Source organism: Anolis carolinensis, chromosome 6 (assembly GCF_035594765.1).
Source record: "Anolis carolinensis isolate JA03-04 chromosome 6, rAnoCar3.1.pri, whole genome shotgun sequence".
NCBI lineage: Eukaryota > Metazoa > Chordata > Lepidosauria > Squamata > Dactyloidae > Anolis > Anolis carolinensis.
The window spans coordinates 108747429-108767710 of record NC_085846.1 but is presented as its reverse complement, the minus strand read 5'-3'; the positions used below and the strand labels follow the sequence as shown (position 1 = coordinate 108767710).

The following is a 20282-nucleotide window of genomic DNA, read 5'->3' as shown; positions in this document are numbered from 1 at the left end:
CTGAATATTACCCAAAGTATCCTTGCTTTTAACTTCTAAGACTTGAATTCTTCTGTTTTGTGCCTCAGTCGAAACCATAACCAAGATGGAAGAGTAAATATAAATTAAATATAGAACATTGGTTCAGTTTTAATGCAAAATCACATGGGATCAAATACCTTTATGGTATATAAGCCTTCTGAAATATAGTACAGCTCAGCAACTCCCACATCTTGCAGAAAAATGTTGAATGCAGGAGAAATTGTAGCTCACACCAGGTTAAAGCTCCAGTCAATTTTGATCTAGCAAGGTCTCAGCCCAGGAACAAGCAGGTTGTTATGATGGTGCTCAAATTACAACGTAACAGGGGAAAGGAGTTCCCCATTGACACCCACAGCTACTGTTGCTAGATAGCTGTGGGATGTGTGAATTTAAAATTGAGAAGGGGGAATTCAGGAACAAGGGATTTCATCTTTTTTCTTCTTCCCCTCTCCGAGCAATTTGAGGATGCCATTAGAGATATCATTTGAACTTCTGAGAGAAAGAACTTTTGGACAGTGGAATAAGCTGCTTTGAAGCACGGTGGAGTCTCCTTCTCTGAATGATTTTAAGCAGAAATTGTGTGGCCATTTGTTGGGAACGCTTTGATGTATTTTCCTGTATGGCAAGCAGATGGATTAGATGGCCCTTGTGGTCTCTACCAACTCGATGATCCCATGATCTCTATTTCATTCTGAGCTACAGTATTTGGCAGACTATTTAAGCATCTAGCAAAATTACAAATTCTAAGATCCCACAAAATGAAGCTATGGCAAAAAGTAGTATCAAAGTGCTATAATTTTGTACTGTATGTATGCCCCAGGATGCCATCATTAAAAATAATGTCCTCTTCCTAGAATCATGAGCCATGCTGCTTGATATGTTCTGGGAATCAAAATCCAAAAGGGTAGTATTTCCAGGCTCTAGGTCTGATATAGCCCATTGTGGCTGACCACATTTCTCTGCAGACTTGGACAGAGGTCTTTCCAAACCTCATAACTTGAGATCCTTTGAAGGGAAGAAGAACACCAGGCCCTTCTGCATGCAAAGCATGTGTTCTACCACTAAGCTCTAGCCCCTCCCCTGCATTCATCCAGACTAAATGGTATTGATCCAGACAAGAGATACGTCTAATATAGGGGGAGCCAGAGCAGACAACTAGACCTAAAGCAGTGCAGCAAATCACAAATTCTAAATAAATCAATGTGGTGCCTTTTGTTTAACAACAAAACTGCATGAGAATGTAACCTATACTAGAGTCCTCATCCTTTCCCAATTGGAAAGAGAGAAAAGGGGGAGGCAATAACCAATGCTAGAAGTCTCTGCCAAACAACAAAGCGTAGATTTTATACATGCACATCAATTTAGCCCTAAAGCCTCAAAAGCCTGAGGGTCATCCCAACCCCTTTTAATACCAAAGGGTCTGACGATACAGCAGATCAAGCAACCAAGCCCAAACCTGCTTTTGTCTGAGCAAAGATTAAAGCTCCCTAAAACAGGTGAAGGCTCCTTTTGAATCATCACCTGCAATTAAACAAAGGAAAACTTAGAAGAGGAGAGGTAAACTGAACTCACTTTTAAAAGACACCAACAGAGCAGGTGGATGCTTGCTGAGGATGGCTGTGGTGTCTGCTGTCATTCTTTCACCAAATCATGCTCAATTGCCAAGAACTGTTGCAGGAGAAACAACAGGTCAATTGCAAAGAGGGGCAGAAGAAGGGAAGGGAAGAGGCCATGAAAATGTTACATGTTGTTTCTCTGAGGCACAGCTTGGGGGGAAATATACTGTTTGGGACTACAATTCCCAGAATCCTCCAGCCAACATAGCTATCTCCAAGCCTCTGAATTTCTGGATCTCCAATTGTCCTTGCATGTAGAAATGTAAGAAGAATCATCAACTTTACTGCTGTCTTTCTGAAAAACACGAACTCCTTGAACATTGCTAGAACCTGAATTCTGGCATTGTTAAACGTTATTTAATTACAATTCTCTGTTGCCTTGGCATATTCCAGAGTCCAACAGGAAGAAGAGTTGGAAAGAACCTTGCATGAAAATGAACTTGTTTCCTTGGTGACATTTTAGAGAAGCTATGTTGGTTAGGGTTGCTGGGACATGCAGTCCAACAACATTTAGAGAGCTGCACAATTCCCACACCTGTATTCAAATATTAGGTAAAATGTGCATGTATTTTTTGAATTAAAAACAAATGAAAAAACGCACAGATGCAAATGGGGAAAATTTATAACTCAACAAACATGCAGAAAAGCCAGAATGCTGTTGTTGTCTTACGCATGTGTACGTTCTGCTGTGAAGGTAGTTAGACATTTTGCCTGTTGCTGAACATTTGAATACTGTGTGTATTGAAGTTTGTGGAGTTGGAGTTCTACACGTGGCACCATTGAGTTCTACAGTGCGCATGCATCCACATGTCAGTGTGAATGCGTGTCAGCTGCATGTTCAGTTGTGCATTGTCACTGTCAATCTTGTCATTCAAAACAAAGATGGCATAGCACAGCCAATATGTAATTTCGCATATACAACCCTGATGCAGCCAGAGTACACAATATTTTTAAGTGTTTCTGCAATACTTATATAGAACTTCCCCATCCATGCTGTAAAATCCCACAGTCCAAAGGAAGAACAGAAAGAAAATATATCTGGAATTTAATCAAGATTCATATCTCATTCCTATCAGGAACCCAACTTGTCCCACCTCCAAAAAAAACACTCTTTAAACCTCCAAAACATAATGTTAGACTTATAATGGGTTAGATCGAAACTCACTCTTATTTAAAGCAGCCATATTGAAATCTACATGTCCAAGCTAAATACTCCCTAGTCTGGATGAAACCTAGATTTTCATAGGTTGAGATTAAAATAAATATTTGCTATATAGCTTGAAAATGGATTTAGCAGTCATTTCCAAGAAATCCAGAGGTTTGGAAGGAGGAGCAATGAAAAATCAGAGATTTTCCACACCTCATAGCTGCAACACCCCAAATCCTTTGATGGAATCTGTATGGGCAGCCACTTTGTTCATATCCGTTCTACTTGCCCAGCAGGGCAAGATCATTACATTCTATCCTTACACGTCCCAATGTGATCCTGGGCAAACTCACTGCCAGAAAAACACACATGGTCCCAATCAGAATGCCTTCCTGAGACACCATGAAAAACAATAAATACAATCAAAATACAGAAATACCAAATAAATGAATAAGAAGCACTCTTCTGCCAAAATTGATTTGCTTACATGTAATCTAAGCATTAGGCTAACAGACAATGGAGGCTTCTCTTAAACCCAACCTTGCACACATTACATTTTTCTCTTTTTTGTATCTTTTATCAGGTCATATTGGATGATAGAAATCAAGTGGCATTTTTTCTGCTTTGCTTCCTGTAAGATCAATAACAATAAATTAAAACTTATTTTCTTCCAGCTGGCTCCTCCTTTATGATAACTGCACCCGAAAGAATGGATATTTGCCTCATTTCTTTAACATCTTCCATTTGCCATAAATGGGGGTTCATCCCTATACCACTTTAATGTACAATGAGGAGGTTGAAGTCAATGTTATTATGTGTATAGTAAAAGCACAGGTCCAAGAACTTGTCAGATTGGAGGGAATAGGCATACGATAGGTGTCTAGCATTGGCCATGATAGCTGGGAGATTCTGGGAGTTGTGGTCCAAAAGAATACATTTCTGAAATCTAGAAACTATGTTTAAAGAGGGAGTAGGGCAGTTTCATGCCCAGTCATGTGACTTTCTTCACAGAAGTGAACTCCAATGAGTTCCCAAGCAAAGAGATATTGGATTACTATCTTATTCCCAAGTGCATATTGAATTACTATCTAAAAAGGATCACACTAAACAGTTTTCATCTTCAGCATCAAATATAGCCGACTCAAGCCATCAAAGAAAGAAAACAAATTGGACAGGCATACTGATAAATTTAATTTATCATTTCTTTAAAAAAAAACAATTACTTGTTTATTGTCTCATGTCATGGCTTATTTATAAAGGTTTCGGTGGCCTGTCTTATAACTACAAAGCACACAGTACCATAGGAGATGTATTTCTTATGTACTCTTTGCATGAAAACCTCATATGCTCTCTTTCAAAGAAATATTCCACATATTCCACATCTTCCTCAATGGATTATCACCTTGTCGTAGTGAGGGGGCTTGTGTGTTCCAATGAACCTGCAAGCATAATCATCGGAGTCATGTACTCCCAGGAGGGGCCGCAGGGGAGGATCCAGACCAAGAACAATCTGAAGGCCTCAACGGCGGAGCAGGCGAATGACAACATGGCACATGTTGCAATGGCTGTGAAAGCAGAAGAAGGCTGCAACAGATGAGAAGCCACCATCATCGTATTAACCATGCCACTGGACGGGATCCTCATTCTGTGAAGACTGTGTGTTAATCAGCTGTGAACTGACCTCCACACACAGAAAAAAACTCACACACAGGCATCTTACATGAAAAATAAAACTAAACTAACAAAAGTCCCATGGCAATCAGGGAGTGGCAACGGGGACAGGACTGTGAAATCTGGAAGCCACTAAGTCACAGACTGGCACATGGGTAGTGGACATGGATTCAGTCGCTCTACCTCAAGGTCCGAGGAATTTGAATAGTTCAGCAGCTGTATCCACAACTGAGCAGCTCTTTTTATTCACTCCACACAGGGAGGGGGCTAGAAAAGGTGCCCTAAACATGTCTCCCTCTCTCATCCCTGACTGGACTGCTGCGTCCAGAGGGGTCACCATCTTGTGGCCAAAAATGAAAAATGAACTTTAGAACATGAAACGTTTGGACATTGTTGGACAACACCAACATAGCAGCACTTTATAGCAGGAGAGGGACCGCTGAAGGAAGAAAAAGGAGGCTACACCTGCCTGGAAAAAAAATAACGAATACACTGAGTCGGCTTTGCTATCAGAAACAACCTGGTGAAGCACCTGTCCGAAGCACCTGCCCAAAGCACCCATCGGTAATAATGAACAACTCTAAAGCCTCCAAATTAACCTTGCCAAAATCCAACAAGCAACCATCGTAAGTGCCTATGCACCAATACTAGATACTAATGAAGACATCAAGGAAAATTTTTACTGTCGGCTGGACACCATCCTGTCAAAGATACCTAAGGAGGACAAAATCATCCTTCTGGGTTATTAACACGAGATTTGGACAAGACTTCCACCTGTGGCCAGGGACCATAGGAAAAGATGGGGTTGAAAATAACAAACCAAATGGCATCCTGCTTCTCATCAAATGTATGGAACACAACCTTGTCATCACAAACACACTCTTCCACCAGAAAAACAAGCTTAAGATATCATGGAAGCATCCTCGGTCAAAGCATTGGCACCTCTTAGACTATGTAATTATACGTGCCAGGGACTGCCACAATGTGCTCTTCACAAGAGCCATGGCAGATGCCGAAGACTGCTGGAAAGACCACAAACTAATCCAATCAATTATGGCCATCAAGATCGCCCCCAAACGCAGACTACAAGGAAGAAAGATAAGGCGTAAAATGAACACCCAAGTCCTTCAAGAGCCCTCCAAACAAGCCCTTCTCCAAACAACACTCAAGGATCACCTATCCATAGAACACCCAGAAAATGTTGAGGAACATTGGAATAAACTGAAGACTTCCATCATCACAAACTGCGAAGAAACCACTGGATACCAAACTAAGAAACATCAAGACTAGGCTTTGCAAGTGCAGCATTTTTCTGAATGAAGCAAAGAGTGTTTGAGGATTGTGACATTGATAGCGATACCAAGATGCTTGTCTATAAAACTATTGTCCTCCCAGCCCTGTTATATGCTTGCGAAATGTGGACCGTCTACACTCAACTTCTGGAACGATTTCATCAGAATTGCCTCTGAAAAATCCTACAAAGCTCTTGGGAAGACAGGCGGACAAATGTCAGTGTGCTGGAAGAAAAGACCACCAGCATAGAAGCAATGATCCTCCGCCATCAACTCTGCTAGAGTGGCCACATTGTCCAAATGCCCGATCATGTCTTCCAAAGCAGTTACTATATTCCCAATTCAAGAATGGAAAACGGTGATTGAGGTATGGAAAGACAAATTAAATTGTAAGGAGAAGGAAACTGAGAATTGAATAAGAGCAATTAAGAAAATTAAACACTTAAGGATTAAGGAAACTCAATGTAAAATATTGACAAAATGGTATCAAACCCTACACCAACTAGCCCACATTACAAAAAAAACCTTCAAAACTTTGTTGGCATATATGCATGGGAATGGGGGAGAGTTATTCATATGTGGTAGGATTGTGAAAAGCTACAAAAATTTTACAAAAAGATTAAGGATGAGATGGAAGAATTATTAGGGAGAAAAATTGAATTAAACAAAAAATAATAATTCTTTATCTAACAAATTGAAGCTAAGGGGAGGAATAAAGACCAGACTGAAACTGCAAAATATATGATAGCAGGTACCCAAGCAATAGTTGCCTTAGGATGGAAAGATGAAGAGAAATGGGAATTTAAAAAATGGCTAAAATATATATCAGCGTATATGTTCCAAGACTAAATAACTGAAAGGAGAACAAAATATATGAATGGTCATCCAAATGAGAACTGGGAGTTGAACTGGAAAAAGCTTATAGCCAGAGAAAAAGGGAAAGAAAAATATAAGGAACTGAACCAAAAAAAAACCTTCATAGTCGAACAGATATTATAAATCAATGAGTCAAGGAGGAAGAGGGAGGAGGGAAATAGATAGGTATAAGTAACAGATGTATAGAACTGTAAAAGATAAAACAATCAACAGACTTTGTTATATGAAGTAGAAAATAATAATATATTGTTGTGTACGTGCAATTGTGACAATGCTACAAATTACTTACATCTAATCAATAATTTTTTAAAAGGAATGGAAAATTGAATGGGCAGGAAGAGATTTAAAGATGGGCTCAAAGCCAACCTTAAAAACTCTGGCATAGACACAGAGAACTGGGAACCCCTGAAGTTTGAGTGTTTCTAACTGGAGGTCAGCTGTTACCAACAGTGCTGTGGAATTTGAAGAGGCATGAATGAAGGGCAAAAGAGAGAAATGTGTCAAGAGGAAGGTGCATCGAGTCAACACCTTCCACCTAGAAATCAATGTCCTCGCTGCGGAAAAACATGTAGGTCAAGAATAGGTCTCCATAATCATCTATGGACCCACCGCCAAGATTGTACACTTGGAAAACAATCATACTCAGATACGAGTGATCGCCGATGATGATGACCACATATTATTAGAAATAATAATTGGTTCTAGTATCTTCAGAAGCCCAGAAGGCAGATTTCAACCACCAAAGTTAAGAGTTTTGATTTCTCAACCTGACACCCTTTCAGGTTGAATAACAATTCCCATTGTCCCCAGTCTGCTATGAACATGGTGGGTGGGTGTGATGAGGCTTATAGCCCACCACACCAAAAAAGTGCCATGTCATGGGTGGCAGATTTGATCCATAAATTTCAGCTGTCATCTTTGCTAATTTCAATAGTTCTCATTTTGTTTTTAATTGGCAAAACTATGATGAAGATGCAGATGTTTTTGCTATCAGTTAATAGCAATTATTTTCTCATTTTTAGACATAGGTTCCCATGGCAGTCATCCAAGGCTCTGGAATAATAAACCTGCTGATCATGTAACGGTAGTTAGTTTCATTCTCCAGATCTTTGCAAGAACTTGTATTTGTGGCATTTAAAACAATAAGATCAACTTGTTAGAGAAAATTTGGTGACTATACAAATGGTATCCCAACATCCACCTTAGATAAACTGATAGCGTAGATTGGCACCCTTTTTTGGAAAAGGTAATTTCTATGCACTCAGCTCCACATTATCCTAGTCTCTTTGGTTTAGACTTCAATCTTCAACTGATTGATCAATTAATTAATCAATTGTAATCAATCAATTCATTTTTAGAGTGCAGCTGAAAGGTGCCAGGAAATTTCACTTAGTCTTGAAGACTGCTACTAAGGTACTAAATAGAACCAATTATCAAACCAGCATCTCCATCAGTTTGTCTAATCCTCAGTACAGAAATGAACGCATTTACCTTTAAAACATCTTTATATCTCTGCCTGAAGGACTGTCTTTTTTCCACATGAACCTGCACCCATGTCAAAACCATAATCATTGTGACATCTTTTGACATTACTGCCTGTGCTTACATCCATTACTTATTATGAGAAGCCCTTTTAATTCTGAATGTACAGGTTCACGGGGTGATCCAATTCTATTATTATTAGAACCATTAAAATAACAAATGGGGGCTACAACACAATGGAGAGCATTCCTAATCATGATGCCAGCCGGTCAGGTTGCTGTATACACACATCCTCCTTAGTGTGCTTGCAGTAGGAAAAGATACCAATCTGTTACAGGGCCAGTCTGTTTCTTTTGCTTTGTTTTATTTTCATTTTTTAAAGCTGAGACTCAATTTGGTGTAGACATTTGACTGTTTGGCAGAGATCTAGACTTACAATACCACTGAGCCATGAAACTAGGTGATGTTGCACCCTTAACTCTCTCATAGAACTTGACTGACCTCACAAATCTGTTGCAAAGATAAAGTGGGTAGGATGAGCACCATGCATGATCTCTCTCCTCGTAGGCAGCGGCAGTTGGAATGGAGAAGGGGCATTTCATATCTGCTTCCGGATCTGGACATGATAGAGTTGTGCTAGCCCTTTCTTCATTCCATCAGAGGAGAGGGCAGTGACAGCTGGGATGCTTCTGAGCCTAGGCCTGGTGGAGCTGAGCCATCTGCTTCCTCTCTCCCTCTGAGACTAAGGCAGTGGCAGTTGAAATGCAGGGAGAGCCTTCCATCTGCTTCTGGGTCTAGGCATGATGAAACAGGGCCTACTTCTTCTGCCCCGCCACAGCTAGGACAGTATGTGTTGGGATGGAGGTAAGGCCTTTAAGTCAATGAAGTCTAATCAATATAGTCCAATATAATGTGTTATGATATACCACATTTCTGTATGTATAAGGCAGGAGTGGGGAGATTCAGCCCATGACTCCCAAATTCCACTTTTGCAGACTCACATATAGAACCATTTTATTGCTATGAGTATATCGAGGAAGGTTATGAGAAAGGTTGCATTACAGGAACAGTTTTTGTGGACCTTATGGCAGCATATCACACAGTGCAACATAGGAAATTGCTGCACAATTAAAACTTGTGTGACAACTGCACCCGTTTTTGACAAGCCAGATCTGGCCACTGTAGTACATGCCTTAGCTACATCCAGTCTGGATTATTTTAACGCGCTCTACATGGGGCTGCCTCTGAAGAGTGCTCGGAAATTTCAGCTAGTCCAAAGAGCTGCAGCCAGGTTACTCACTGGGGCCGGCTGCAGGGAGCGGACAACCCCCCTGTTGCAGCAGCTCCACTGGCTGCCAGTCTGTTACCGGGCACAACTCAAAGTGCTGGTTATGACCTTTAAAGCCCTAGACAGTTCAGGTCCATGCTATTTGGCTGACTTATATGAATCTGCCCAGGCCCTGGGAACTTCAGGAGAGGCCCTTCTCTTGGTCCCACCTCCATCTCAAGCTCGGTTTGTAGGGAAAGGAGAGCAGGCCTTCTCAATGGCTGCCCCTTGACTCTGGAACTCCCTGCCCAGGAAAGCCAGAATAGCCCTCCTCCCTGCTGTCCTTCAGGCGGCAGGCTAAAACCTTCTTATTCAGACGGGCTTTTAAAAAAAGCTTTTAAGATCATGTCAGTGGTTGCTGTGGTTTTATATGTTTTTATGAATTTAATCTGAATTATTTGAATACTAATGATGTTTAATGCCATTTTAATATTTTCATATTTTAAATTGTATGCTGATGTTTTTATATTAGGACACTTTGAGTCTCCTGCGGGAGAGATAAGGTGGGGTATAAATAGATATCATCTTCTTAATCATCATCATCATCATCATCATCATCCTTCCTGTTCCATATTACATCTTTTTTTTAAAATAGATGTGACCAACTTTGGTCTATCCGTGTTGGTGCTTTATTCTATGAAGGGTCTCATATGATAATGGTGGTAAATAAATAAATAAATGATCATCATAATCTTATTTTTTATATAGGTAGAGAAAGAACAAGAAAAATCTACAACAATGAAAGATATATTTTGAAAGGCAGCACATACCTCCTTAAAAGTTTCGTGGCAGATTCTGTTCTGTAGTACAAGCCAAACACCACTAACTTCAGAAAGAGCTGTGAATGCATATTCAAAAGGTGAACTTGATCCAACATATATCTTTTTGTTGGTGGTGTTGTTGTTGAGGGCTTCTAAAGGTAACATGTTACTTCAACATTCCTGGAAGAAAAAAAACATGTCTATAGAACAGATAAACCCTATGCTGGAACCTGGTGAGAAGAACTACCCCTTTGCTGCAGTTCTGAGGCATGTTGTAACACTCTGCCTGTTGGTGCTTCCCTGGAGCATGACATGCAGCTACAGAATAATGAAGGCATTGAACGGCTTGATTGACGGAGTTCCAGCGGCACACAGAAAAGGGAAAAATGATTGCAACATCATGGCAACCCCCACTTGGATTAAAATTTCCTCCTCATCTGGAGACTTAGAAGTATGCCAGCATTTGTAAACATTTCATTACAACAGTTTCCACAGGCTCACACAAAGAAGAAGAAAGAGAACCTAAGAAGGCTTGGTAGAATTCCATGGCTAATGCATAGATAGTTAAGGTCATTATAAAGGTCGCTGCTAGAAGCCATCTTCAATGCATATGAACCTCAAGGAATTAGATATGCTGTCGTGCTTTTTCAGATGGTGCTCAGCCATCACCACCATATGAAGGCAAATACGCAGCCTTCCATCCATAGGCTGCTGTGTTATGGTGCACTACTCAGATCCAGTTGTGTAGCAGTAGAATTTTGTATAGGCTGGCACTATTATGAGCTCCAACTATAGCAGATAGGTTGAAACAAATTGATTGACCTATGTATTGTTCAACAATTAATTGGGGACTAATCAATAGTATGCCAGCCATTATCTGTCACATATAAAAAGTTTGGTGGAATCCAACTGTCCAACAGCTGTAGCCAAATAGCTCTCTCCCCGAGTCCCTTTGGGGAGTTGGGGCAGGATATAAAAATAAAGAAGATGATGATGATGATGATGATGATGATTATTATTATTATTATTATTATCTCGTACTTTGTCTTCAGGAATAGCCTTTGCATTGCATTGTAATACTCTATCTTTGTCTCACCTGTGGGTATTTTAGAATCCAATATTCTGTTTTCAGGATTCCTTTACAATGGCTACAAATGTTAATCCTACAGAATATTCACATATGGAAAATTTAGAGCAACTGACCATCCCATGAAAGTTTGAATCAGGGCTGAAAACCATTTCTGCCCCATCAAGCTAGAGCTAGCCATCCAATACAAGCAGGTTGGAAGCTAAAGCCAATGTTATGCTAGTGGTCAAAATGCTACTTTCTTTCAATATAACACTTTGTGAGGCCAAAGACCAACCCAAGAGGTTTCCACCCTCCAGAGTCACTTTGGGGGAATGCACAGGAAACAGCTATGGGAGAGCATAACTGCATCCCAGGAATCCACTGGATCCCACTATTCCTCTAGCAGTAGTCTTTCTTTGTATCCTACTCTTTTGTCCTTACTTCCACCAAGAGTAGTATATTACCTCTCTCTTAAGTATGGAATTATTCCCCAATTTAATTCTTGGAGGAAGCAAGAGAAATTATAGATACTGTCTTCTTACTGTGAGATTTATTTTATTCTGTACAAAATTTGCACATACAAATTTTGCACAGACAACATTTTCAGTACAGAAATACTGTTTTCCACACAGAGATTAAGGAATTTTGTTCTGAATGAGTCCTGAACTTCAAGGATACTCATCAGTTCAATTTTATCTTTGTCAAGATACTCAAAACTCAATAAGCATCTTTTCCAATTATTTTAATATTATTTCCATTTGTAATCCCCTACAGGGATTGATAGCAAATATACACTTTTGTATGAAAAGTTAGGGTACCCTTGAAAGACTTTAAGAAGCATTTGCTTCTTGCCTTTGAAAACTCTTCTAGTCTCTCCTTAACTGCATAGCCCTTCCTGGATGCTATTTGTTTTTTTTTCTCCTCATGTAGTGTGATGAAATGCTGGGAACTGGGTTTGACAGACAAATGGATGAATGACCCCAGTGTGTCTTATTCTGAAACATGAGTTGAGTATTGCATTTTCCATGGGTTTCTTTATAAGGGCAGCTTGCAACATGCTATAACCTTAAGGATGTGATTACTGATTAGAAAGGATTATTAGGTAACATTGTAGTGCCCCAAAAGACACTGATGTTTTAATCACATTACTGAATGGTGTGTCTGTTTACTTTAAACCATCAACAATCAGTTCTTCAAAGCCCTTTGTTTTGAGGCTCTCACCCTCTGAGTTCATAAAGCATCTAAATTTCTTTCCTCCTCCACCTGCCCCTTTCCCTTCTTTTTTGGGGGGAGTGGATCACGCACTAACTCCATTACACTTGGCACAACACAGTAAAACACTTTGGCAGTCAAACAAATAGCGCTACACGAGACCAAACATAATTGTGGGTTACTGAAAAATGTTTCCTGTACATAACTGGAATTCCCCCTTGTTAGCTAAAAGTTTTTTTAGCTGGCCAAAGTTCACTTTCAGTAGTGCCTGCACACCTTCATGTCCTGCATTTCAGCCTGCATTAGCAGAACTGCAGTTTCCAAGACAACTCAAGTTCTGCAATGGTCAAAACATATCCAGAGTATCACATTTAATTCTGAGCACCATACTTTAAGGATGGAGAAAAGTAGAGCAGGTTTAGAAAGAGGCAACAAGGATGATAAGAGATACGGCAATCAAAACATATGAAGACAAGTCGAGGAAGTTGGAATGTTCAGCCTGGTGAAGAGAAGAATAAGGGATGACATGACTGCATGCTTAAATGTCTAAAGGAGTGTCACAAAAAAGTTTGGGGAGGTTTGTTCAATGTTTCCCCATAGCAGGCTTTAAGAGTAGACTTCAATTTAACATGAAAAGAAATGCATTGACAGTAACAGTTATTTGAAAATGGATGTCTTTAAAAAGAGGCTAGATAGCTATCTCCTGGAGATGTTCTCAATAGATTTCTTGCACTGAACAGGGAATTGGACTCAATGGCTGAGACCAATATAATGATTCTATGAATCCCTCAGAACAGGCCATGATGACTGGGGCATTCTCTGGAAGCTGCCTATGTTCCTTAAAATTCTTCTGCTCTACAATCATCTAAGTTCAAGCCAGATTTCTGATCACAAAAACAGCCAGGAGCTACTGCTACTGTCTCCTACACACCATACATCTCCTGCCTGATCACTTAACTCTGTCTAATGCCCTGGTTCCCAATGGCCAATTTGATTTTTAAGGGGAGCAATTCAAGAATGAGTTATTAACAGTGAATATTTTGCATTTCTTATGGATATAGGGGTTTCATGTATATTTTTAAAATTAAAATCAGAATGTACATGACGGTCAGCTGGTGACAATGGATGGGGGGGAAACTGCCAATAGAGATGAGTGGTGAGAGCATAGAGTTAACTAGAGTGCATGAGCACAGAAAAGGCAATGTTCATTCCAAACACTCCCACTCCTCTCAATGTTCTTTTAACACTACAAGCTATAAAAAACATATAAAAATGTGTTTCACTGATGCCATGTTTTTTGAAAGCTAGTCTAGTTTAGGTTAATGGCCTTTTAGACTTCTTCCATGTAAACAGAGTTCACTTTTTGACTAATAAGAATTATATGCCATGGGGGGTGGGGCATCAGAATTTTAGAGATGGTTAGGTGGGGCATAGCCAAAAAAGGTTGGAAACTACTAGTCTAATAGTAGAACCAGCCCCACAAAACATTGGCAGCTGATGGCTCTTATATAAGTGAGCTGATGAATGCATTTGGATTTTTGTTTCGTATTTCACATGAGTTATCCAATGGGGAGGAATACAAGGTTAAGCACATTAACATTGGATAGAAAAGACCTAAACAAAGTCATTGCCACACTAAAATGGGAGACTATCTCCTTGAGGGTAATAGCACATGCTAAGATGCAAACGAACTTAACAGACATACGCAGACCAATGAAATTTTGCATGTGTGTTTCTAGCTATCTATCGTGTCCTACTCTGTCTTTCACTTCAAGTCCTTCTGCACAAATGCAGGTCTCACTAAGCCAACACAGTTCATATTCTTGGACAATAAATTTAATCATAAGCATTCACCTATTATCATAATGTGGAACTAGTTTTTTATAGACTGAGCCCTCAGTCCAACATATAGCTACCTTGCATCATCTATTCTCAAAGCACATATTTTTCTCCCGCAAACTGATGACTCATGGGTTGCATTTCTGCTTAAACATTAATACTTCGGGCAAAACATCTTCATTCATTGTTTATGGTGTAATGTCACTGCCAATAATTCTCCTTCATCTTGAACTTTCTACAGCTTTGAAACAGGACATATGGGAGTCCCTTTTTTCCTGCTTTGCAAAATTCAACACAATTTTGTTTATTTTTATTTGTTATTTTGTTAAATTCAGAATTTGTCTTTTACAACCACAGCACAGTTTCATTTCTTGGAAGTAGTACAACTACAACTCCTAAATCTCCTAGCTAGCATGGTCAGTGATAATATTGATGGGGAAATGCTGTAGTTCAAAAAGAGTAACTTTTCCAAGCTGTAGGCCAAGCTTTGTCAATTAGGATAGGACACCTTAACAACCAGGAGCACTGGGTGTTTTAACACAAGTGGGAATTATTTTGTAAGTCATATAATGACATAGTGTGCCTATTTTAGTCACAAGGCCTGGCTCGTATAAGCCAGAAAGATACCTATGCAGATACTGTTCAGGAAAAGTCAGTTTTGTCATTTCTCTCACCCCTTCAAGATTTGAGAGGACTCCTCAGTCAAATCTGAAAATAATCAAACTTGCAAAAGTTATACCCTCTTTGGCAAGATCCATGTTCAAGCTTCAATGAACTGGGGGAAACCGCTGGCATCTATGTGCATGTGTGAAAAGAGAGACTAAGATCAAGAGAGGGTTTTAGAAATGTACTTTTTAGTGTCGTAAATTATCCTCCACTTGGTCTATGAGCAAACATTGCCACACAAAAACAAACAGAACTCACACATGCAATCAGAACTCAGAAATGTTCACATCTGGGCTATAGTTTCCAGAACGCTATCTGGAGGCTTCAAAGAGCTGTATTCTGGAAATGTAACTTTTTCTGAGCTCTAGATACAATCCAGCAATCCTTAATCTTCTGGTTAATGGATGGGCCCTCTGTCGCTTCTGCTCTGCAAACTGACAGAAAGGAATGAAAGGAAATTCTTTGTAGGTTACTTCAACTCTAGGGTGTGCATGGGCTACCCAGCCTGACTCTTCTGTTCTCATAAAGTTCTCAGGAGCTGAGGTGCACATTCCACCACGCAAACTGCTTTCCTTCTGCTGTCCTATCTAGGGACACTTGTGTATGTATATGTAGTATAACATATGGGCCCCCTCTCAAAGGGATCCAGACTAGAATTTAGAGGTAGTGCATTAGAGGTAACAATGCTATCTCTAGCATATTACTTTTTATGGTAAGGAGACCCATTATAGTCCTGTTTTTGCAAGGTAACCTTTATACTGTACCAAATTTAGGCCATTTGGGGCCTTTATGCTTAGCGTCGTAACAAGCAGCACATTTGGTTTCTCTCCTCCAAAAGTAATGCATAGGGTGACCTTGTCACTTTTAAAAAATAATGCTTCATGCTCTGACCCAGATCAACTCACAACATTAAATCCAACAATAAAATAAAATTCATTAAATAAAAGACTAAGTCTTAATGGCTAGAGCTAAATAAGCAGGAGGAGGATGGGAAGACAAATGTATGTAGCCACCATCTCAGCAGCTGCCTCCGATTTCTATGTATCTCTGCTACTGAGTAATCAGCTAATCAGAGCTGATTAGTCTCTCTGATCTAATGGGATTCTCACCAAGTACCGGAGTTATCAACGCAATCATAAAAGCACATTCATTAGTAAGATTAGCCTTTTGTGTTGCTCATGCAAATGAACTCTGAACTGCCCATTCATTTGACTGGTATAAATAAATAAATGTATCTCACCTCAGCTATTTGGTCTCCTCATCTCCAACAGGGTAAAAGCAAATTGGCTAGGCTACATGAATAAAGGAGTGGTGTGTTCTCTTTATCTGTGAATTTCTACAGGGCAGAATTCATTGCAACTAAAAGTATGGCAATGTATTCATACTGGTTGTGATTCCACCCACCAGGCTGATGGGTTTTATAGTCTTTGTCAATACAATGGCCATATTTTACCAGCCATCGTGTAGCAAAGAGAGAGAGAGAGAGAGAAAGAGAGAGAGAGAGAGAGAGAGAGAGAGAGAGAGAGAGAGAGAGAGAGAGAGAGAGAGAGAGAGAGGCGGGGAGGTGTCATAATCAGTTCAACATATCCACAGATTTTATATCCCTAGATTCCACCAGGCATGGCTTGCAAATATAAGGAACACCATATTACTATGCTAAGGTATATAATGGCACTTGAGCATCCATGGATTGCTGTATTTAAGACTTGCTGTATTTTGTGTTTAGTTCCTGCTCAATAGTCAATACCTGACAGTACACAGCTGAGCAAAGGCCACAAAGTAAACTCTCCATTTGGCAACATCCCTGTACAGTTCTCATAATTGTCAGGATAGGAGACAGAGTCACATCTATGCAGTTCTATTTCCTTGGCTTGATTCTGCCTAATACAAGCTTATGAATCCATCTTCCAGTTGCCTCACTCAGAAGCTACAGCCTAGTTAAGGAAATCCATTACTCATCCGTGAGGATTGGGAGTGTTGGTGCTTGGAATACATCAGCTAAACATCTGTGATGTTTTTCTTGTTGTAGACTACTTGATGCATTGATTTGTAAGGAATAAGTATTATCATATAGTAGTGACATGTTGCTTTTCAGTACCAGATGAAAGCTGGGGAAACCTGGATTATCGGCCAATTCAATTCCAGAACAGTATCTTAGCTAAATTTTCAGAACACTTTGAAAACATTGCCATAAATGTGCCGCCCAAGCCTGAGGCTTATAGTGTCTTATGACTAAGTAGCAACTGAAACAAGTAAGAAACAAGCAACAAGTCTTGGACCTCCAAAGTGATTGTGGGCTAAAATAGTCCTTTCCTCCTCTCCAGTTGCCCATCCCTGGCCTTCATCCTGAGTTCATTTACCTGTTTCTACAACTGGAGAGGAGAAAAGGACCATTTTCCACATACAACCCTGGATTTATGCCAGCATGTCTAATGTGACCAGAGTTTATTTCACTTTCAGATTTATTTTTGGCTTATTTTCAGATGATATGGGAGGGCCTGTGGGGTGGAGTCTTAAGTGTCGCAATTTTCTACACTGTATAAGTAACATGGCACTGCTCTATGTACATTTGTTGTAAGAAGAAAATTTGAGTATTATCTTTTCTGAAACTGCAACTAACTTTCTTCTTTTGATATGATTTCTTAATCCCTTAACAATGCGGTTGCTGTTGCCCGCTTTTGGTCCAAAACTATTTAGTTGCTTGTGATTTCTTTTCTTTTCTATTTATTTCCATTATTTGAAATGTATTTGCTGTACCAATGCTTTTGACACGAAATAAATAAATCCCTTAACATGAGAAACTTATTTGAAATTTTTCATATTATAACTATAAAAGGGGAAACATATTATAACTATAAAAGGGGATTGATATGACACATTAGATATAGCATATCAATCCAGATGTATCATATTCAGGGAAACAACCTGTGAGTTCCAAGTGTCTTCTACTAACTCCTGATTGGTATGACATCTGAGATGAAGAGAAAATATTACTGAATGTAGAATTTTATTTAGTTTGTTTTAAAAATTGGGTGAAACCCAATTGCAACTTCACTTTGTAAATTCTGCACTAAAGTTTGGCTAACTACCAGACTTGGCAAAAATATCACAGAGAAATGCCTTGAGGGTACTCCCTGTTATAATCTCACACCAATTTAATAATAGGCATTTGAATGTTAAATGAAGGCAAACCAATCAATAAAAACACACATTGATTCTCATGGGAGGCCAGAAAACCTTAATCTTCCATTAGCATGCAAATAAAGACACAGCAGGAAGCAGGGAGCACTGACTTCACTATATTATACAAAAGGCCAATATGCAGGGGGGCTTTCTTTTTTTCATGAGCACAAACTTGGAAAAGTTTCACACATGTTGGCCATGATCCAAATTAACCAATTTTAAAAGGAGTAGATTACCATTGCCATTGTTGGGGTTAGGAGTTATAATGCCAAAAAGACACACTATCCACAGGCTTTCTCCTATATCCCAATATACTTATATTTTTCAGACATTACACTTTCCAACTTGCACTATTAGCATATAAACAACTATACATCATGTCCCCTCTTTTTATGTGTAATTTTTCGTCCTATGAGCTTTTTGCGCACAGTTGCAAACTGCCATATGTGTAGTGGAGGGAAAAGAGCACAGCTGGAATGCTGTGGCTGTCCTTTGTTTGGTTTTTAACTTCAGCTGTTTAAGCAGCTGAAATCTGTTCAGTTGTTAGATTCCATTTTCAACCAGCTCACCTGCTCAGTTATCTGATGAGCTGGGAACTTCAAAACATCTGCTTCACCGAGATTTCTCCAATCACACATGCAATTGTTTGAGGATTGTGATCTTTTAACTATTTAAAAATAACTCCTATATGGTTTTCACTAGCTTTCAGTTTCCTTCCTGTCTTTTTTGAGGGCTGGCTAAAGGCTACAGGAGTCAGCCAGCATAGGCTGCCAATTTGGAGTCCCAGATAAATGCAATGAACCTTGTTAATGACTTGATGTTATTATTATTACATTATTATTATTTATTATTTCAAAAAAGTAATTGCAGGGTTGGAGGTAAAATAAATAAAAAAACCATAAAGTATCAGTAAGAAGGTTTAGCCATTTATGTATTTGCTCATCCATTTGAATTACTATCCCCCTTTACCCCATGGGCTGTGTTTCTACATATGATACCAATGGTTTCTAAATGTGCGTCCATATATTTAAATTGGCACATTTTAGGCAAACTGATATTTTCCACTTTATTTTTGGGATGATGCATTTCCTCTTTTCTAATACTGTATTGCACAGGCAGCCAACAACCAGGAACAAGGTGGCGGGACCTTGATTAAATCCCCTATAAACAAGTGAAGTTGCAATAATCCTTGTTTTTTTCTCACCCTTTCACTCAATCCTTCTCTTCCAATTATGCCCTGAATTCCATATTAGACAGCACCCAACAGATGCTCCCAAACCCACCAACTTCTAGTCTACAAATCTGTAGACTGAAGCATCTTGTTAAAGAAACATTTGAATTCTTTGACTGTGTAAACCTCGAGAATAGAACAAACAAGGCAGCACAATGCAATCCTATGTAAGTTTACTTACTTGCCTGTCCTTGATGCAGTACCCCAATCCACTAATTCTGGAATACACATAATAAGAAAACAGCTGAAGCCTAGCTGCTTGGAAATCATGTCTGAGGTGAGACGATTACATTTGATTTCTTCAATTTCAATTTTGGTTTCTATTTATAAACTACAACTGCTTTTTTTGCCTTGCTGATAAAAATCACCTGATGAATCAGATAATAGAAACATTGGCACAAGCCCATATTCTGATCTCATCGAGAGCCGGCCTGCTGCTGATTAATGAATTGTGATATCATAGTCTGTACAAATGCATACTTAAGTGGCAAAGAAACAAGGGAGGCCTGGGCAGCATTGTGCTCTTATTTTCCTTTCAATGCACTCTGTAACTTCAGATATAGCTTACACAAAATATTTTGTTCAGTTTAACATTAGATTTTTGGAGCACTCTTTGATCAAGGAGACAGAACATAAATCCCTACTCACACAGTTACACAGCATTTGCATCATGCTGCCTCATTGGAGAACTCTGCAATTGCAGGGGCAAACTGGCAATGTACAATGTGAGAATTTGCAATGGCAAACCGTGTGCTTCAACCTTGAACTGAATATAGAGGCTCCACTTCAGGTAAAAATGTCCAATTACTTCTGCAGGGGAACTCACACATGCAACAAATACCAACCAGATTCTAGTCAATATTTTTTAGGTTGATGATACAATTTCATT

At 39.4% G+C, this 20282-nt stretch overlaps 1 long non-coding RNA gene across 2 annotated transcripts in view; it reads right to left on the bottom strand.

The window, feature by feature from the left end:
* Window positions 1-20082, bottom strand: part of LOC134292484 (uncharacterized) — a 119862-nt gene extending 99780 nt beyond the window's left edge. The window contains exons 1-2 of one of the 2 annotated variants that reach the window (XR_009999723.1): window positions 19575-20082; window positions 10203-10373 (exon numbers count right to left, since the gene is read on the bottom strand). This is a non-coding gene — a long non-coding RNA (uncharacterized LOC134292484). The remainder of the gene's footprint in view (window positions 1-10202; window positions 10374-19574) is intronic. The other variant, XR_009999722.1, reaches the window with a different exon arrangement.
* Between the last annotated feature and the right edge of the window lie 200 nt (window positions 20083-20282).